This window comes from Rhododendron vialii, chromosome 9a, assembly GCF_030253575.1.
Source record: "Rhododendron vialii isolate Sample 1 chromosome 9a, ASM3025357v1".
NCBI classification, from domain to species: domain Eukaryota; kingdom Viridiplantae; phylum Streptophyta; class Magnoliopsida; order Ericales; family Ericaceae; genus Rhododendron; species Rhododendron vialii.
In genome coordinates, this window is record NC_080565.1 from 26141681 (window position 1) to 26162947 (window position 21267).

Below are 21267 nucleotides of genomic sequence, written 5' to 3' on the forward strand. Positions count from 1 at the left end.
GCGGTAGGACCTTTCACATACGCAACCATAAATCATTCATTGTAATCTAACAAGATCATCCAATTCTATATTGCTAAGCATGCTCGAAAAGATCAGAATATGAATACTTCAAATCAAGCGTTAAAATCTTATCTTTCGAAAATCGTTATATCTTACTTTTTGAGAAATTCAATACAACATATGTTTATTTAAGACAAAGTCATTTATCCAACATGTTCATACCTCCATTAGTGAGATAAACTTATTGACAATCATGCATTTTAAACGATAAGCTTATTTACTTGAAACCAAACAATAGATAATCTTATCTACGATATTGATACTTTGAATCAAGAACATGCTACTCTCTAACGTAGATTTTATACTATACGTAGAGTTATTGGACTAGGGTTCTACGTATACTTAGGGAAGTGAGTAGAGAAAATCTACATGATCGTAATGTCATTTCAAGATTTTGTAAAACGAGCTTGCTATTTATTCCTAATACTTTAACTTGCCTTATCATAAGCAAAATAACTAAAGTTATACTAGGGAAAATGAGTAGAGATTAATCTACCTTGATCCGAAACTTAGTCGGGGCCGAATAAGCTAGTTGGAAGATTTTCTACGGGCGGTGAACTTGCAAATCTGGACCAAACTTTGGATGGCAGTAACTCGGTCAATATTTGGCCAAATACGATTGTTCTTGGGTTGAAATTGAAGCTCTCGAAGTGCTCTACAACTTTCGTGAAGGAAGTTGATCCTAGAAACTACTTTAGGTAGGAGAAAAATGGTGATAAAGGCAGAGACAGTATGCTGTCAGGAAATGGAAATCCGAGATTTTTACTGAACTTCGGATGCCAATATCTTTGTCATTTCTTCACCGATTGGGATGGTTCTTGGGTCCAACTTGAAGGTTTCGAAGTGCTCTACAACTTTTCCGAAGGGAGTTGGTTCCAAAAACTACTTTAAGCAGGAGAAAAATAGAGATTCGTGGAGGGCAGTAAGCTGCCTGGAAAAACAGAAATGGTTTCTAGAGAGAAGTGAGAGCAAGAAGTGATGGTGTGAATTGAATGGAAGGCATGGGGTGCTATTTATAGCCAACACTTGAGCTCCTCCTCCCTCCTCTATGGCCGCCCCCCCCCCCCCCCCCTTCTCTCCTTTCTCCCATGGATTTGCTCCATTGTCATGTCCAATCAAGCTTGAAAGCATGCCAAGTCTTCCATGAGTTGTCACTTCCATTTGTTGGCCAAATCTTTAGGTCATTATGAAGGGTTTTGGACTTGTCAAGTCTATGGGGAGGTTGCTTGCAAGAAGGAATATAATCATGGCCTAGCTTTATACTTTGGAAGACTAGAATGGGTTGGCATGTAGTCAAAAAATAGGCTTAAGGCTATAAAGGTTGCTTGTGTAAGTAATCAAAACTCATGCACACACTCCATCTCACTCTCTCACTTTCGGCCTCTCTCTTCCTCTCTCTCACGGTTCTCTCTCTCTCTCTCTTGGTCTATATATATATGTGTACAAGTATATATATGAGTGTCTAGGAAAGTAAGTCTAGGATTATTAGGTTTAAGGCTAAAATCTTAGGGTTGCATGCATGCATGGTTAGGTTAACTAGTCTTGGAAGTAAAATGATGATATTCTTGGCCCATGATTTTGTATGGTCAAATCAAAGCCTCATTGGCAACTTAATTGCTATTAACCAATGGTCAAAAATTCTCCTAGCATTTATTAACCATTGGTTAAAGAAGGTAAGTATGGGCTTGAATGACTAGTCAAATCTAGGTTCTCATTATGGCAAGTCTAAGGTTGCTTCTTTTGGAAGCAAAATGATGGGATTCTTGTATGACTTGTCTTGTCATGCATTTTGGCAAGTCAAAGGTCTAATAACCAAGGGACAAAAATTCCCCTAACAATTATGGACCAAGGGGTAAAGGGATATTGGTAATAATTTGATATGACTAGTCATGGAAATCTATTGTCCAAGGGATAATATTTTCCCTAACATTTATGGACCAAAGGTTAAAGTTTTCCCTTGCCTTTATTATCCAATAGGTAGGGTGAGTAATGATGCTAGGTAAAGTGAAATGACTAAACATAGGAATAAAATGATTACTCCTATAGTCTAATGGTTCAATTAGGGTTCGGGGGTTCAAAAGGCTCAAAGACGGTCAAAAAGGTCCATCTAGGATTAGGAAATTGTAACTAGATTGAAACGGTAATTAGGGTTTTCTAACGAATTGGTTGGAAACTAATTCTACTTGCCAAGTAGGATTTCTAGCCAAGAAATATAATTTAAAGATTTTATTTTAACTCACTAGAAAAAAAAATACGAGTGCTTCTACAAGCATACTTGTCTTTAGAAAATGACTAGATTGCTCGGCGTGAAAGATATAATTTTATAAGTTTTAAATCTAATTATGACGGATTATAAAAATTAAAAAGAAATTTTTAGTAGCAAATCCAAGTAATTAAGATAAAATTTAAATATTTAACGAAATTTTTATTTACCAAAAATCAGGGTCGTTACAAACTATCCCCCTTAAAATAATTTCGTCCTCGAAATTGGTGCATGACTACGGATCAGATTTCGTCGCTTTACTGGTCTCTGAATCATCGTCTATCCCCCTTAAAATAGGAGCAGGTCACCACCAATAGCGTGATATTGAGGTGATCACCTTCGTCATTTGAGGATATCTCCATCACGTAACCTTCGTGGATTTTGTTGACGGCCATTCCTCCTCCTGAAGTAATAATAGGTTCAACGGCGAACCTATGGGCTCAGTTTCTAGTTTTGTACAAGTATGCAGTGATAAATAGTTTAGGAAAAACCTTCCCATTCCAAGGGTAGATTCTCGATTGGAAGAGGATAGAATACGCTACATGAGTATAGGTACCCTTGCAGTGTTGATCAGGCTCGAAAATTAGGATTTCAACTTATGACTGAACGGAGAGGGGTGATGTCAAGGAATGAAAAAAATGCCCCTACAAAATCAGGAAGGACCCTATAGGTATGTTTTAAGCCAATCAGCGATCTAATCAAGATTCGAATACTCTGGCAACCCACAAAATGCTTTGGCATCACACGGCTACTGTCTAAGGCTCCGGCAGGTCCTAGAAGTATCTCGAAGTAAGACGACAGCATTTCAAGCATCTCTCACAATCTTCTGCATGTTTTGTTAATCAAATTAAGCCTCATCACTTGCTTAACAAGACGGGGTTGAAGTTGCTTCAGTCGTCGAACAATTTGCCTCGTAGTACGCCTTTGATGAAGTTTCTATCGTAGATACTAACGTCAAATGCAAAACTTCTACCAAATCATCATGCGGACTCGTATCCCATAAGCATCTTCTTATCACGTCCCTATCAAATCAGCATGCTTCCCACCTAACGATATTAAACCCATTTCTAAACTAGGAAACAACGGATCGTTTGGGCAGAATCACTCCATTATCGTAAAGCGTAAGTACTCCATCCTCATTCAGGGGGAAATCGAACATCTGCAAGCAAGTCCTACTATATTCTACAAACTCGGATATTATTAGCAAAGGCATTGAAAGAACCTATGCAGTCACGGGAAAATAAACCTGGGTGGCATCGACTTCTGGCAATAATTTCAGAGGTACGGCTATCTTGAAAACAAAATTTCAAAAATCCAAGATAATCCTAGATGTCGGGACAGGAATGACTGAGTTAAGCTGCCCTCAAGTAGCGCAAGCTTTTGATAAGGAATTGATGATACCTAGTTAGTTCAAGGAAGGGTACCCATCTCTTAAGGAGATTAGTTTCAAACAAATTTGAATGATCGTACCATAAGAATGAAACAAGGAGTTTTTCCGAAATGATTTGAATATCATCAAGAGATGATCTGAATTTATTGATTACGAACGAAATGGAATAGTTATTAATGATGGAATGGACCAATCATCAAATCTTAGTTATTGCGAAATGACATTGCCGATCATTATCGAAAGTGTCAATAAAAGTTGTATCAGAAGAAAATGGTTGCTATGATTCTCGAGGTTCAAAACTCAAGAGTTACGAAAAATTCGAGGGATAGCGAAAGGTTCTAAATGATAATAGTTAGGATTAGTAACACCATAGGGTGCATCGCTTGGCCAATTAGGTCGGGTCACAAAAGATACCCAAGATTACGCCACTCTTATCAATAAGTGTCGTAAGGAGTAAAAATGCATGATTTCATTACTTGAAACAATGAGGGTTTCCTTCACAAGGATGTTGATTTCAAATAGAGATTTGAGAGAAGCAATGTAGTTAGGAAATAGTACGGATATAACTAGTCGATTGGTATATACTTCCTACTAGGATTTAGCTGGCGGACGTAATTGTCGTTCCCTTCGAGCATTCCCAATTTAAACGAACTTTTCGACCTCAGTGTTCCCGGTTTGCGTCCGGTACAAGTGGTTAGCGTCCGCAGCCCTTGAATAGTTTCACGCCTTCCTTTGTCGGTTTACGATTCTAAGGAATCTCGCGATGTTTAGAGGTTAGAATGGAAGCTCTAGGAGTATTGGTTGATCTTGTTGGCTTCAGACGTTGCGTTGGGATGTTCTTTTAACTTCTGCATTAGTGTCACCCTTGTTGCTTGCGGTGGCGGCCTCACCGTTGGTGCTGGCATCTTGACTTGTTCTCGTAGTCCTTCCTTTTTAGTGTTAGAAGGGAGTTATTTAAAATCTAGTTTCCTAACGGCGCGTAACTCGAAATCGCAAGGTTCTTACTCCTAGTGAAAGGGCTATGAGGTGAGAAAAAACCATCGAGATTTTGAAACGGGAACCAATTTTCAAAGCAGCAATGAAATAGGATGCAATTTGAATTCGGCTATGGTTCCGGCCGCTTAGGCCTAGGGTTGATCAGTGTCAAGAATGGCTACAATAGCTTAGTTAGACCTATTTTGCGTTTTAAAGGGTCCTCCGTTATCGTATCCAAATCCGTGGCGCGTATTCACTATCTACGAGGGAAAATTGAAAGGGGTTTTTACTAAAACAAATTTTCTTTTGCAAATGGTCTATCTTTCAAAAGTCAAAAGTAGCTTAATAACATAGTATGCAACGGTACTCTTTTAAAAGTAAAGCAGGTTTTTCATAGATAAGAACATCATACAACATAAGCATAGAATTACAAACATAAACATAGAGTTCTACTATAAAAAGAACAAGATTCCTAATACAAGTTGAACACGATCTTAATCCTTAACATCCTACATCCCGAAGGATTACAATCGGCCTAATATATGTCTAAATGGCGTCGTTGGGTTCGGGTCTCGCCCATCCTCGAGATTCTCTACCATCTTTCGTTGTAAGCTTGGCGCAACTGACGTTCGTACTCCTTTATGACTGCGGCGAGTGCGACGGCCACGACGAGAGTCCCGTACCAGAAGGTGTTGAGACGGTTATTCACGGCGAACCACCGTGGCATGCCTATTGTGAGCACCGCACAAAATATGATGAGGGCGAAAAGTTGCAACCATAGGGTTTGGATTGTTATGGTTATTTCGGCTCGCTCGATTTCTCGGAATATGGCGTCTTCGGGAAATCCTCGTCGTCGGGTTGCCATGGCTCAGCTCGGTTCGGTTCGGTTTGATAGGATAGGATGGAGATTTGGAGGAGTTAAGATGGTGAGAGGGATGAAGAAATGGAATTGGTGGTGGGGTATATATAGGGGACGGAAAAGGTGGGTGGAGGAGGGAAAAAGTTTGAAGTTTAAAGTTTGAAATTTGAATTTTTGGAGGTTAAAATTTGAAGGTTAGGGGGGTTCGGTTTGCCGCGCCTACTGGGGTTGTGCTCGGCACTCGGTGTTAGGTTCCGCTCTAGTTCCTTAAGAAGCGTGGGAAAATATTTATTTCAAGAACGAGCCGCAAGGTTTACTAATACCAAAAATATTTTCGAGTTTCTAAGTCCCACATTCGATTCTTGATTTAAGTCATCATCCAATTGTTCGGGAATTCCCAGCTCGGCCGTACTGCCAATTCCGTGCCTTGCTTCAATCCGAAGATTGTTTTGACAGAATTCCACCCAATTTGAGACGGTAAACTTAAACTCAATTCACGTTTGTGCAACGGTCAAACTATCTCATGGTTCTACCCATTCTACCCATGGCCGAGGTTTTGAACCTAAAGCTCTGATACCAAGTTGTAACGCCCCCAATTTTGGGTACGTTAAATGAGGCATTTATTATATAATAAAGAGAGTCTGGCTCATTATTACATCATAAATACATCATAAGGAAAAGGTACATTTATTCAACAAGGAAGGAAACTAAGGTTCCTAATACTACTCTGCTTGCTCTTCCATCCTAGCAAGCTCCTCTGCTCCAAAAGCTTCCACGGTGTACATCTTATCCTGTTCATCTAAGAAATCTGACACATTATACCGGCGTCGCCACCCATATAATATGTCAGGGTCACCAAAAAGGCAACACCGTGAGCTACAACGCTCAATAGAGTAAACCCTTCCCACTAACTCATAACTTACAAACAGTAAATCATATACGACGAATAGTAACAATCACACATCCACATTCACTATTCAAATATCGTTGGTGTCCATGTTTTTTTTTCTGTGTTTCTCCTACGCAACTCATCGTAGACCGTGTCTCCATTTTCACTTTTCATCACCAAATCAACATTTTCAAAAATCCGTTTTTAACACACCCAACCTCGGTTCCGCCGTTCCGGGTTCCCGAGTATCCTCACAATGGTTCCGCCGTCCCGGGTTCCCATTGGCACACATTTGCATTGGCTCCTCTCCGCGGATAACCAAGCCACACACCCAACCTCGGTTCCGCCGTTCCGGGTTCCCGAGTATCCTCACAATGGTTCCGCCGTCCCGGGTTCCCATTGGCACACATTCACACACACACACATCTCACATAATGCCATCAAAATCGGTCATTATGTAGTTTCACAAATATTTCCTCCTTCGAAACACATTTTTCTTGTTAACCACACCCTAGGTGTCATGTTTCTATTTTCTCGATTTTCGTGTCTCGTTCTCATGCATAGACTCCGCGGTAGGACCTTTCACATACGCAACCATAAATCATTCATTGTAATCTAACAAGATCATCCAATTCTATATTGCTAAGCATGCTCGAAAAGATCAGAATATGAATACTTCAAATCAAGCGTTAAAATCTTATCTTTCGAAAATCGTTATATCTTACTTTTTGAGAAATTCAATACAACATATGTTTATTTAAGACAAAGTCATTTATCCAACATGTTCATACCTCCATTAGTGAGATAAACTTATTGACAATCATGCATTTTAAACGATAAGCTTATTTACTTGAAACCAAACAATAGATAATCTTATCTACGATATTGATACTTTGAATCAAGAACATGCTACTCTCTAACGTAGATTTTATACTATACGTAGAGTTATTGGACTAGGGTTCTACGTATACTTAGGGAAGTGAGTAGAGAAAATCTACATGATCGTAATGTCATTTCAAGATTTTGTAAAACGAGCTTGCTATTTATTCCTAATACTTTAACTTGCCTTATCATAAGCAAAATAACTAAAGTTATACTAGGGAAAATGAGTAGAGATTAATCTACCTTGATCCGAAACTTAGTCGGGGCCGAATAAGCTAGTTGGAAGATTTTCTACGGGCGGTGAACTTGCAAATCTGGACCAAACTTTGGATGGCAGTAACTCGGTCAATATTTGGCCAAATACGATTGTTCTTGGGTTGAAATTGAAGCTCTCGAAGTGCTCTACAACTTTCGTGAAGGAAGTTGATCCTAGAAACTACTTTAGGTAGGAGAAAAATGGTGATAAAGGCAGAGACAGTATGCTGTCAGGAAATGGAAATCCGAGATTTTTACTGAACTTCGGATGCCAATATCTTTGTCATTTCTTCACCGATTGGGATGGTTCTTGGGTCCAACTTGAAGGTTTCGAAGTGCTCTACAACTTTTCCGAAGGGAGTTGGTTCCAAAAACTACTTTAAGCAGGAGAAAAATAGAGATTCGTGGAGGGCAGTAAGCTGCCTGGAAAAACAGAAATGGTTTCTAGAGAGAAGTGAGAGCAAGAAGTGATGGTGTGAATTGAATGGAAGGCATGGGGTGCTATTTATAGCCAACACTTGAGCTCCTCCTCCCTCCTCTATGGCCGCCCCCCCCCCCCCCCCCCTTCTCTCCTTTCTCCCATGGATTTGCTCCATTGTCATGTCCAATCAAGCTTGAAAGCATGCCAAGTCTTCCATGAGTTGTCACTTCCATTTGTTGGCCAAATCTTTAGGTCATTATGAAGGGTTTTGGACTTGTCAAGTCTATGGGGAGGTTGCTTGCAAGAAGGAATATAATCATGGCCTAGCTTTATACTTTGGAAGACTAGAATGGGTTGGCATGTAGTCAAAAAATAGGCTTAAGGCTATAAAGGTTGCTTGTGTAAGTAATCAAAACTCATGCACACACTCCATCTCACTCTCTCACTTTCGGCCTCTCTCTTCCTCTCTCTCACGGTTCTCTCTCTCTCTCTCTTGGTCTATATATATATGTGTACAAGTATATATATGAGTGTCTAGGAAAGTAAGTCTAGGATTATTAGGTTTAAGGCTAAAATCTTAGGGTTGCATGCATGCATGGTTAGGTTAACTAGTCTTGGAAGTAAAATGATGATATTCTTGGCCCATGATTTTGTATGGTCAAATCAAAGCCTCATTGGCAACTTAATTGCTATTAACCAATGGTCAAAAATTCTCCTAGCATTTATTAACCATTGGTTAAAGAAGGTAAGTATGGGCTTGAATGACTAGTCAAATCTAGGTTCTCATTATGGCAAGTCTAAGGTTGCTTCTTTTGGAAGCAAAATGATGGGATTCTTGTATGACTTGTCTTGTCATGCATTTTGGCAAGTCAAAGGTCTAATAACCAAGGGACAAAAATTCCCCTAACAATTATGGACCAAGGGGTAAAGGGATATTGGTAATAATTTGATATGACTAGTCATGGAAATCTATTGTCCAAGGGATAATATTTTCCCTAACATTTATGGACCAAAGGTTAAAGTTTTCCCTTGCCTTTATTATCCAATAGGTAGGGTGAGTAATGATGCTAGGTAAAGTGAAATGACTAAACATAGGAATAAAATGATTACTCCTATAGTCTAATGGTTCAATTAGGGTTCGGGGGTTCAAAAGGCTCAAAGACGGTCAAAAAGGTCCATCTAGGATTAGGAAATTGTAACTAGATTGAAACGGTAATTAGGGTTTTCTAACGAATTGGTTGGAAACTAATTCTACTTGCCAAGTAGGATTTCTAGCCAAGAAATATAATTTAAAGATTTTATTTTAACTCACTAGAAAAAAAAATACGAGTGCTTCTACAAGCATACTTGTCTTTAGAAAATGACTAGATTGCTCGGCGTGAAAGATATAATTTTATAAGTTTTAAATCTAATTATGACGGATTATAAAAATTAAAAAGAAATTTTTAGTAGCAAATCCAAGTAATTAAGATAAAATTTAAATATTTAACGAAATTTTTATTTACCAAAAATCAGGGTCGTTACACCAAGCCTACCCCAACCCATCAATAAGAGTATCAACATCCTCTTTTTAAGAGTTGGACTCAGGCTCCGTTCCAAAACTTGAATAAGTTCTTATTTTTTGTTCAATAATAAGGCTTGTTTCACAAAATAAGAAGTAAGTACTTATTTTTTGGTTAAGGCAACTTTAAGCTCAAAAATCATGTGTTTACGCAAATAATTTTTCTATCAATATGGATCTTATTTGATAGATCTCATTGAGATTTTTAATACGGTGCAAAAAAAATTGAAAAATTATTTTTCATTTACGTTATTTTTGAGTTTGAAAATGTGAAATAAGCTGCTTATTTGAGTTTGCTGGTACAACCCTTCTTATTTTTTTTTTTTTGAGAAGTTCCAAAATAAGTACTTATTTTTTAAGAAAATTTCTGAAACGGAGCCTCACAACCTCATTGTACTTAAGTACAGCTATATACACAACCTCCCAACTGGCCCGGTTGGGATACCTAAGGTGTTTTTTTTTTTTCCCACGAGGATACTTGAATTAGAGTCATCCACTTATTGTCACTATCGTCATAAGCATTTATAATACCTCGAAAATTTGATTTACATATTTGATTCGTTATTGTAAAAAAGATATTCAGAAACTACGCAATAAATTTCATCATTTCCGTTAAAAGACAAGCTAAACCGTTAGTTAAAGTATTAAATTGGATAGAGTTTCAAATTATGAAGAGAGAAATTTATTCAAGGCTCCGCGCAATCTCAGCCGAAAGTTTCGGCAATCAATGGTCGGGATTTTAAAAAATCTATTCATTAGAATATTTAAACTAATAATTTTCCAAAAAACTGAACCGTCTAAAACACTTTTGAATATACAAAATTGAGCGTATCGGTAAAGAAGTTTTTCTCAAAAGTTTCTCTCAATCTACCGATATACCCAAGGTTCTACTATCTCCTCGGCTCTAGCATATATTGTCCACAGCATCTGCAGAATTCTCGTAGTTGACCTCGACCCCATTTACACCTGGCGTAAAATGTCACGGACTCACGGCAACGTTGCCCTGTAGAATAAAACAAACTAACTTTTACCCCAATGCATGATATGGCAATATGGAATTTGCACAACGGTAAGTAAATTACTTCCTCCGTCTCAAAATAAATGTTCGATCTGCAAAACGAGAACTTAAAAACAATACGAATTTTCAAAGAAAAATTCAAACTTTTTTCAAATAATTTGCTAGATATCTATGAGTTTTTGTTTTTTTTTAATAGGCATATCTATGAGTTCTTTTAATTTATAAAAAAAGTTAATTTTTTCTTGTAGACAACTTATATATTATGCCCGACCCTACTCATTTGTTAGGCCGGGACGCGGGCCACGCGGCTCATGACATAGTTATGGTTACAGCGTGGCTCATGATATCACGTACCCATAGTTCATATATTCGTTCAGTAAGTCAACCCGTTGTTAAACTCCAATCAACAATACCTAGCAAGTTCTTATCTGATTACGCTGCCCGAGTTCAATAAAATTTTGTTGCTGATAAAAAAAAAAGGGGGGTTCTTATAGGATTACCCAAAAACACCATTCAAATCACCGTACTTAAATTGTGTTTATGTTACAGGGCCGGCTCTGAAATTCTTAGGGCCTAAGTCGAACTTGTAAAATAGGTGATAGGAGCGTAAATGTTCTCATTAACGCTTCCTAATTTATCTTTGTTAAGTCTTTTTAATATTGTTACTCGGAATTTTAATACTTAATTTTTATATTGTAGGTATTTGGACAATTTGATACAAAAAGTGCGAAGTTGGAATTCTGAATGGTGCTCAAAGTTGGGCTGGTTGAGTTTAATCCGAAGTGCAAAATGGAATATTGATTTACAACTCAATTGGCCTAGGAATTATTGTACTGTTCACTGAAAGTAAGAGAATAGGACGTGGACTTTTGTTTACCACGTGGGCCCGTTGGTTCACAATTTATTTTTACTAAGTGATGGGCCAAGGAAGAAAGGGGCCACGGCTGGGAATTAAAATAAAGAAAAAAGAAAAAAGAAAACAAGGGTTTCGGAAGATGAGATCAGCAGCTTATAAAAGCTGCACCATTCTTTTAATTTCAAAAAGGATAGAAAACGGAGAAAAAGGGTTTCGGACGAAACATAAAAAACAAGAAAAAAAGCTGCTGCTTCTGACTGCCGTGGAACATAATTAAGGGAGGCGATCGGTTTTGGCACAAGGGCTTCCATCTTTTGGTTCGCATTTTGTTCATTTTTCTTCTGTGTATTTTTTCTTTTCAAGTTTTGTTTAGATCTTCGCACTCCGGTAATTCGTATTGATTTCTGTTTTTTTTATTAAAGTTGTTCATTGATCCTTATTTAATTTAGATATTTTATTTATTTTTTTTACTTCCAGTGAAAAGCATGATGCAAGTTAAGGTTTATTTTACTTTTTGTTTAATAATGTGTGAGTAGTCTTATAGGTAGGGTCGCGGGGTGATTAGCACACCGTAGCTAATTCGGGCACTGCTCATTTTATCAAACTATTAAATTAAACGATTTTCGATTGAAAAATACTTCCTGCGGACGAATCCGGGCATCGTCGGAGCCCATGTGAACGGGGGTATGAGGGTCCTAAACTCATTCTTCGCTGCGCATGGGTATACGACGACCATAGGGTCTCGCATCTTGCGGGGTATCTTTTTCAATCTAAAATTAAACGTTTTTAAGAACTCCAAATAGAGCAGGTTAACCCGGATTAGTTACAAGTGCTATGAACCCTACGATTTTACCTCCTTTTAATTTTCTTAAAAAGCACATTCAATTTTCTTGTTTTAGTTAATCTCTCAATCAAATCGGAAAAGGGTGGCTACCTAAGAGCCCATTAAACTAGTTAAGCCCGAGTTTTAAGTTAGAACACATCACCGTCTCTGTGGATTCGATTCTGGACTTATCGGATATTGTGCTACGTCGGTTTCAGCCCTACGCTTGGGGCAACCCATTAATTTAGGACTAGGAATCGGTCAAGCAATAGGGGAAGCCCTATGTTTTCTTTTTAAAAAAATAACCTCAAAAGGAAAACAAAATCATAAGAATGAAAGAAGGTAGCAAGCTGCTTGGGCTGAGAATCGAACCTTGCTTCTACTGTGTAGCAATACTTAGACTTACCACTTTGCCAAATACCTCCTTTGGTTGATGGAAGCACTAATTAAATATATATTACATACATAGATATACACATTTGGGGCCCCAATTTTTGGCCAAATTTCGGGGGCTTAAGTCCGCCGCCTTGTCCGCCTTAGCTCAGGGCCGGCCCTGTTTACGTAAAGCAAAATCTCTATGAAAATCAACTTACCGTAGTTCTAGGTTTTATTATTATGTTTTCTGTTTAGAGAGGTTATCATTCTTATTTTCTTATTATAAGCGTATATTTCCTTGTTATGCATGTTTTCATTCGTCATTTAGATTTTTTGATCACCAAGTTTTTCTAAATTTTATAAGAAAAATAATAATACCAAAACTGTTTTTGTTGATACCAAAATTCTAGTGCACAAAAGGCTTGTACTATATAATGTGCAGTATACAAGACTTTTATGCACTGAAGTTTTGGCACCGATATAAAGTTTTGACATTATCACAATCTTTTTACAAATGCATGTTAGAGCTATATTTTGATTCATATATACAGGGGCGAAGCCAGGATTTTCGATAAGTGGGGTCGAAAATTTGAACTATGTATAATTCACTTTTTCTAATTGCTATTTGAAAGGAACAATCAAATTAACAAGTTAATCAAAAAGTAGATATATATTAATAACAAGAACAATGAAACGCTATTCACATTTTGGGGATTTTTGTGGGTGGAAATTCTATTTTGACTCCTCTTTTTCTTAAGTACAAAACCCTTATATATGGGTTGGGACAAAAATGAATTTTAAAGGAGGTCAAATGAGTAAAAATTGGGTGAAAATTATATCAAACTCTAAAAAAATTTGGGAGGCAGCGGGGTCAGCTGCCCCCCTTGACTCTTAATCCCTCCGCCCGTGCATATATCAACGGAAGCGAAATTTGTTTCAATTTAATTACTTTTCCAATATGGTATCATAACTTCTAACATGCGTGTTACAATTTCTTGTCGTGTTACATTATACCATGAAGGCGTCAACATCATTTTTCATAAGAGTTGAACTCACAGTCCCACTAAGTAAAGCTACGTACACAACCAGTAGGCTTCCACGATTTACACATGTTTGCTAATCAAAGGTGGAAAATGACAAAATATTTTTCACAATAACGTAAGTTTGAAGCATTATACGACTTAATTCTCTTAAATGCAAGATAAGATAGACACGTAGTAAAGTTTTAGTGGTAAGTAATCATTATTCTACCGCAGATGCTCTTGCCATTTATTTGTCCTTCGCAATTAATTCCTTCAAACAAAGTTGGGATCTAAGAACTAGACTATAGTTTTTTTTTTTTTTTTAAACGCCAAAATTTTTTATTAACCTTTAAAAATATAACAAAAATTAAAAGGACCCTTAATTAGCACAAAGTATCAAGCCGGGGATGAGCAAATCCACAAAGAGGCGACTCCAAACACCAACCACCCATAATAACCACTCTGGAATCACAAGTCCTTCCCTTTTTTTATTTATTTCTAATAAAAGAAGCGAAAATATAAATCACAAGTCAGTGAAAGGAAATGATACTCACTGATGCACAAAAGCTGAAAGAAATAATCACAGACGCAAATTTTGACACAAAAATACTAGGAGCCCCATGGTAACAATTGGAGCCGTTCAATTTGTCTAAAACATGCTTTTAAGAGTTTTAGGAAAAATCACTACAAGAAAAATCACAATGGCTGACGAGACAAAAAAAAAAAAAAATTCGTCACCAAAAGTTACTGTAGATGACGAAAACATGTTATAGGTGACGAAAAAATGACTTTCGGAGACAACCTATTCGTCACCTATACTAATGAAAATCTTATTTTTTGTTACCTATAGTAACTTTTGGTGACAAAAATCTTGTTGTTTCGTCACCAATAGTAAAAATTAAATTTTGTCACAATTTTTTTCGTCAGCTATTATGATTTTTCTTGTAGTGAATGAACTCATTTATGATTTTTCTTGTAGTGAATTAACTCATTCAGATATCGATAATGGTTTGATCGATTCATTCAATTTTTATCCTGTCAATTTTAGAGACAAAAACCGATCAAGACCTTATCGACATCCAAATGAGTTAATTTTAAAGAAATTGAAACTGCTTCAATCATTTGCGTGGAACTCCAAAATGGGTTCCATAGAAGGTACTAATTTACATTTTTCTGTAAAAACTTGTGTCTCTGGAATCGCCTTTATAAAATCACACATACATATATATATATATATATATATATAGAGAGAGAGAGAGAGAGAGAGAGAGAGAGAGAGAGAGAGACCTGCAAAATTTGGGTGGTTCATATTGATCCGAAAGGATGAAATTGAAGCGGCCAAAAAGCGAGAAGTCCCAAAGATGTTGATTTCCATGCAAAGCCTTGACAAATAACCAGTCCTTTGCTTATTATACCTCACATTCGTTGTCAGTTCGTCCTTAAAAAGACTCTATGCACATACACAGTTAATGCTATCCCCAACCTAGCTAGAGAGAGTTTCAGAAACCACCGCTCGGATGTGAGCTTAATTTTGTTCACCGACCTTAAAAAAATATTTGTGCATATTATCGCGTAATTGCTTCTTTTATGGATCTTGTAGTGGTGGTGCTCATTTAATTTGATGATCAATAACTAGTGACCAGCGTGGATAATTTACACAAAATCGTTCACCCCGAAATACCAACCAAGAATTTACATAACCAGATTGGCTGGGGTGATTCAAAAGTTCCTAAGATGTACACCATAATCTGGAATTAGATTAAATCTTGTGAATGCAAAAGATTAAATCTTGTGAATGCAAAGGTTCCTATGATGTTCGCTAAAGAGTTTGTTTGATCGTTAATTTCAGAATTTCAGAATTAATCAAATACGCCTACGCTGTCCGAATATCTAAGTAATAGTAAGAAAGAAAGTTCCTAAGATGGTCCACTTGATTGTCTATTGAGTTTTTAACTCCCGAATGGACTTCCAATTTTGTTTTTATTCCCGGACCGAACAGTTTACGCCCCCATCACCGAGAAGTGTTTGGGTGCCGAACGGATACTACTTGGTGTACCCGTCGGTAATTCTACCTGTTTAAACGTGTTTTTGGCGGTTAAGATTTATCCCCTCTCTCCCCTCATCCGACCACTCCCTTCCTCTTTTTCTTTCTCTCTAAAATCTGGATTGCCCAAAACACGTCACCAATAGAGTACCACATGTGCGGTACCCGCACGGCACCTGAAAACTTCTCCCCATTACAGCATGACGTCATCACAAAAATAGAAATGCCAGGTGGTAGTTGTACTTTCCCTATGTGACAAGGGGAGAAACATTTGTAGGTCCCCTTCGTTTAAGGGTTTTGAATTCTAATCATTATTCTATTTTTTTCAATTATTACTCTCATTTTTCTCTCTATCTATTTTTAAAAATTACCCATATTTTTAATTATTACTCTATTTCTCTCTATACTCATTACCTCCAAATTCAAAATCCCAAAACGAACCGGGGTCATTAGATCTTAGTTCAAAATCCCCTTTAATCTCCCTCCTGCTGTACCAACATTATTAGATCTTGCTTCTTGCTTACCTACCCACAAGCATGCATGCATGCCATCTACCCCCGGGAAAAAAGGATCTCAAAAAGTACCCAATATGAAAAAAAATTAGACTTGTTCTGTCCATGGCTCAAAAAAAGAAAATTTAATGTATACCGTACGCTGATTTCCTGCGTAGATCTCAGTAGATAAATTCCAGTTTAATTCAAATTATTCAATTCATGGAGAGACTAAGATAATTTAATCGATCTTTGTTTAGGGCCCCCAGGTTTTATTCAAAACACAACTTCATCAAAAAAGTAACTTGTAAGAAACAATTAGTATGATATAATGAAAACAAGTTACTAGTATTTAGTAGGTTACATCGAGTTTTTATATTTTTGGACGTTTTGTATGATAGCTAATTTCTTGATACACGATATTGAATAGATCTCTCGATGTATGAAAGCATCTTCACTTATCCATTCATCTCCTATACGAATTTTTTTGACTGACCCCTTCACACAATTTGTAATAGAATACGTCCCCTTGATTAAAAGTAGCAGTCGAAACTGATATAGTGGGTGTTAACGAAAAGTTATAGGATTAGATTTTGAGATTTTAGCTACGGATTTCTGGAAACTAAAATAAGGAATACTAAAATCTAATATGTAGAGAAGCTGGATTTGAGATGCTTTTCAATTAAATTTTAGACTGTAAGTACTTTGGAAGTGAATTATCAGTTTTTTTGCAGTAAACCCGCTATCTTTTCCTATAGTTTAATCATAAATTCCACAAATATAGTAAACATGGAATATCTACTTCTAAAATATCAAATCTACAGCAAATCAAAAGTTAGCATATAAAATCTATATCCATAGCCATCTCAAACACGATTGCGTTGTCAGATAATGGAAATGGATTTGATTTTTTTTTAAAAGAGAGGCTTTTCTATATAGATATATATATATAGAAACTTCAGTCTTTCGGTTGGAGCACCTACCACCCCCTTGAATTAAAATAACATGTGAGATTTCGAGTTGCAATTAATGTATCTTCCTTCTTCTTCTTCTACTGTCCAGCCACCAAGGAGTTCCCACTTATATATACTTCTTCCTCGGTTCCAATTTAAGTGTCCATTACAGTTCTGCGTGCCATTTTTAATTTTTATGTTTTTAGAATTAATATTGTCTTATAAAAATAATTGAGATCTATCAAAATAATATCCATAATGGATATTTTTAGTAATATACATTAAAAAATATAAACAATTGAAAATGACACGCAGAACAGTAGGGGACATTTAAATTGGGACAAAAGGAGTATGTACATATATCTCCTGCCTGACAATTCCGGTATTCCCTCATTCTTCATGGGAGAAACATTTACTAGCTAGGACTAACATTATACTACTACTACCTTAATCTTACACATCGATCCCACGTACAAGACACTTGCACACAATCTATATCTCATCTTTTGAAAGGTTTCCGGGACCACTCAAAAGACAGGTCGAGGACGGATGAGTCCAGGCTATTACATTACAAGTGGGGTGGTAGTCCAGTGGTAAGCACCGTGTACGTACATTCATCTATTTGACTAGAGGTTCAAATATAACTACTCTGACACTATTGACATACGCCGAGAAAAAAAAAATAAGGTTTTTGAAAGTTTTGCACCTACCCATCCATGATTTTCTCGAAAAACATAATGACTTTCCTTCTAAGATTGTATGCATCTATTAAAAAAAAAATCTATTGGATGACACACATTCCTTCTGTAACATACATAAAGAAGCAGAAGATCCTCCTTATATAGTGCAAGGCGGAGAGATTCAAACAAAAGAATAATACATCTAATCATTGATGGGTAGATGTTGTTTGTTTGAACATCTGTAACATGCATATTGGATGACTCTGTAAAACAATCCTTCCAAATAGATTCAACAATGAGGACCTCATCTATGGCAAGGAAGATTCAAACACAAGAACGACTATGGTATGTTCTGATATCATGCATATATATTGGATCAATGACTATCTAATAACTCATCTATCTAAAAGCTTACAAGTTCAAAGATGACAATCCTTTTATGTATGTTAACACTGTAACCCATAGACACTAGCTAGTTGATACCCCCATAGACATAAGTACTAACACACTGCCCGCGATGCTACAAGTCTACTACTCTACTTAGACCTAAAATAAGTAAGGCACGACGATGTGAGAGAGAGAGAGAGAGAGAGAGAGAGACAGAGAGAGAGAGAGAGAGAGAGAGAGAGAGAGAGAGATCAACTCCCTTTTCGGAGTTTTAGGTAGTTAATATTTGATCGCGGTGTAGTTTGATGTTACATATAATCATTTTTCTCTAGTTAATTATGTTTCTTTGTGTTATAAAAATGAAAAAAAAAAAAAACTTAACCACATGGAAAGTTGATCATTTTGATGCTAATCTTTGTTCACTTAATTTAGATCAATAACAACTAGGGTTTTTTTTCTTTTTGGTTTTGTTTTTTGCATATGAACCATAAGTTTTCAAGGTCGAACAGACAACGAAATAAAGGTTAACAGCTGAGGACTGCTCACTTGACAAGCCTAGCATGGAAACCACTCACCCGTCGCCGCCGATCGAAAAACCTGTGTATGTTATCCACCCCCTTGAATAATCATCTCTCATCGATCTTCAACACCTGCAAAAACAATCAAAAAACAATCAAGCTAGGTTTAGAAACAATCGATATCGGCTCGACGATCGAACAAGTCTTTACCGAACCGATCAAAAAGACGAAGAACACAGAAGAAAAAGAAGCTGACGATCGATCCTTACAGTGCTAGGCGTATAATTAATCCATGGGTTCTGCCCCCTTTGGTATTGGCCTAAGCCTAGGCAGTTTTTATAGAAGAGAGATAAGATGAAAAGATCTTCTATGGTTGATACGTGCGACTTGTGTACTTTGTTTGAATGTTTACACGTGTGCTACCTCTGGCACGTGAGAAGGAGCTTTGACTCACGGGTGTGGGCATATATATATATGAGAGGAAAACCTGTGCATGTAAGAGCATCCGCAGTGGGAATAATCAAAATCGATAACCAAAATGTGCCACGTCAACATTTGATTATCCATTTAGTTCATAATCAAACCTAACAAACTTGATTTTCACATTGGTTATTTTTGTATCCCTATAAAAAAAACCCCCCACAATACGCAATGCACCTATGTCCAATTGCAAACGAGTTTCAATCACGCACCCGACCACACCAAATTATTTGTCTCGATGAGACGATTCTAATGTGAAGTGTTTTTTAATTTTTTAGTTATGAATTTGGTTATTGGATTTGGTTATTGAGTTTTGGTTATTGGTAAAAGTTGTTAAGTTTGGTTATTCAAATGTCAAAATTTGATGAGTTGCTAAGAGGCTGCTAAGTTTGGTTATTACAATGTGAGCACTTTTTTGAGCAAACATTACTAACTTTAGCAACCTTTTGGTTTTTATTATTACATTGTGGATGCTCTAACGGTCTAACCCCCCTTCCTTCTATTCCTCACGACCTTCCCCAAGCAAGTAAGGTTTCCTTTTTCGTATTTTTTCCTTTTGTCGTTTTGTTCCCTTTTTTGGTAAGGAAAAATAATATTATTAATTTGAACACCAATTTAATATGGAGAGAGAACCCATACCACCCTACCAGTCACAACTTCTTATCAAGTTATTGGAGTTATACTAATCAAAAAAAAAAAAAAAAAAAGTTATTGAAGTTATAATAATGATCCAAAAAATAAAAAGAAGGTTATTCTATCTTTGCGTATGAACGATAAGCGAGGGCGGACGTCCTTGACGGCTAATCCGACTAATTGATGAGATCCTATAATGTAGGTTAACAATGTTTCCGATGCTTTAACAATATTTCATGCTGCACCCGGCCAGTGTCATTGGAATGCATAACCATTTTCGACAATATTGTTAAGCAATGGTTTGATGGGAGTGAGAGAGTCAAGATTAGCATGTTCATTAGGTAATCAACCACGATAATGCTATGGAAACAGAAAATTCAGAAAAAGAATAAATTAATTAACGAGAATGCTGTGATTGTTCATAATTAATCTCATCGATCAACAAGAGTGTGCGTGTGTATATATATATCCTTGAACTACATTAGTCTAAAAAGGCCTTGACTACAATGTTTCATAGTATTATTATTGAGACAATACGATTACAGAATTCATAAATAATGACACATTAGTAGGATAATTTGAAAGAGACATTTTTTTCTTATTAGAAGTTATTGTGATTGTCGTTTTTGTATCTAAGTTGCAAATTAAATTAAGACTAACCACATCTTGTCATGCGCTACCTCCGTTACAAAATTAGTCTCCAGTACGCAAATCAAGAACTTTAAAAAAATGGATTTTCGTCAAAAACAATTCAAACTATTTTCCCCAGGTCACTAAGTGCTCGATTTACGAATGAGACAGTTTTTTGAAACGGAGAAAGTATATAATGTTTTGCATAACGTTACCCCAACAAAGAAGAGAGATGTAGAGAGAGTAGATGAAATGAGGTGAGTGAAGAGTAGGGTTGAAATAGAAGGCACGCAGGCAGGCAAGAGAGAGAAGTGAGTGAGATGAGAGAGAGAGAGAGAGGGTAGCTGTGCTCGTGGGGTTTGTGTTAAGTGTTGATGGATAGTTTCACATGATCCCATGCATTTCCCCATCTACTTCTCTCTCTCTCTCTCTCTCTCTCTCTCTCTCTCTCTCTCTCTAACTACCATCCATTTCTCAAATGTTAGAAATCAAAATCACACTACTGTGACTTATCGGTGGCCAGATATTGCTCGCACCCAACTCCAATTGGCTGTTAGAACTCTTGTACATTGCCCACCTGTGACATTTTCTGACTATAAAGTACATATATAACATACGAATTAAGAAGATGAGAAGGAGCCGATCCAAAAAAAAAAAAAAAGAAGGGCAGATGGGAGGAGAATCAACGACCCTTAATGATCCACAACAAAAATTCCTTTTTTTTTTTATAACCGGATGTCCGGACCAGCTTCTGCACACCTTGACTAATTCTGGGGCGCTGAAGGTAACGACCAAGTCACCA

General features: G+C 36.9%; 1 long non-coding RNA gene across 1 annotated transcript; it reads right to left on the bottom strand.

Annotated features, from left to right (window-relative positions):
* Window positions 1-15790: 15790 nt before the first annotated feature.
* Window positions 15791-19068, bottom strand: LOC131301897 (uncharacterized). The gene is made up of 2 exons (XR_009191455.1): window positions 18992-19068; window positions 15791-18854 (listed from the first exon to the last, which is right to left on the bottom strand). It is a non-coding gene; the product is annotated as an uncharacterized LOC131301897 (long non-coding RNA).
* Window positions 19069-21267: the final 2199 nt, after the last annotated feature.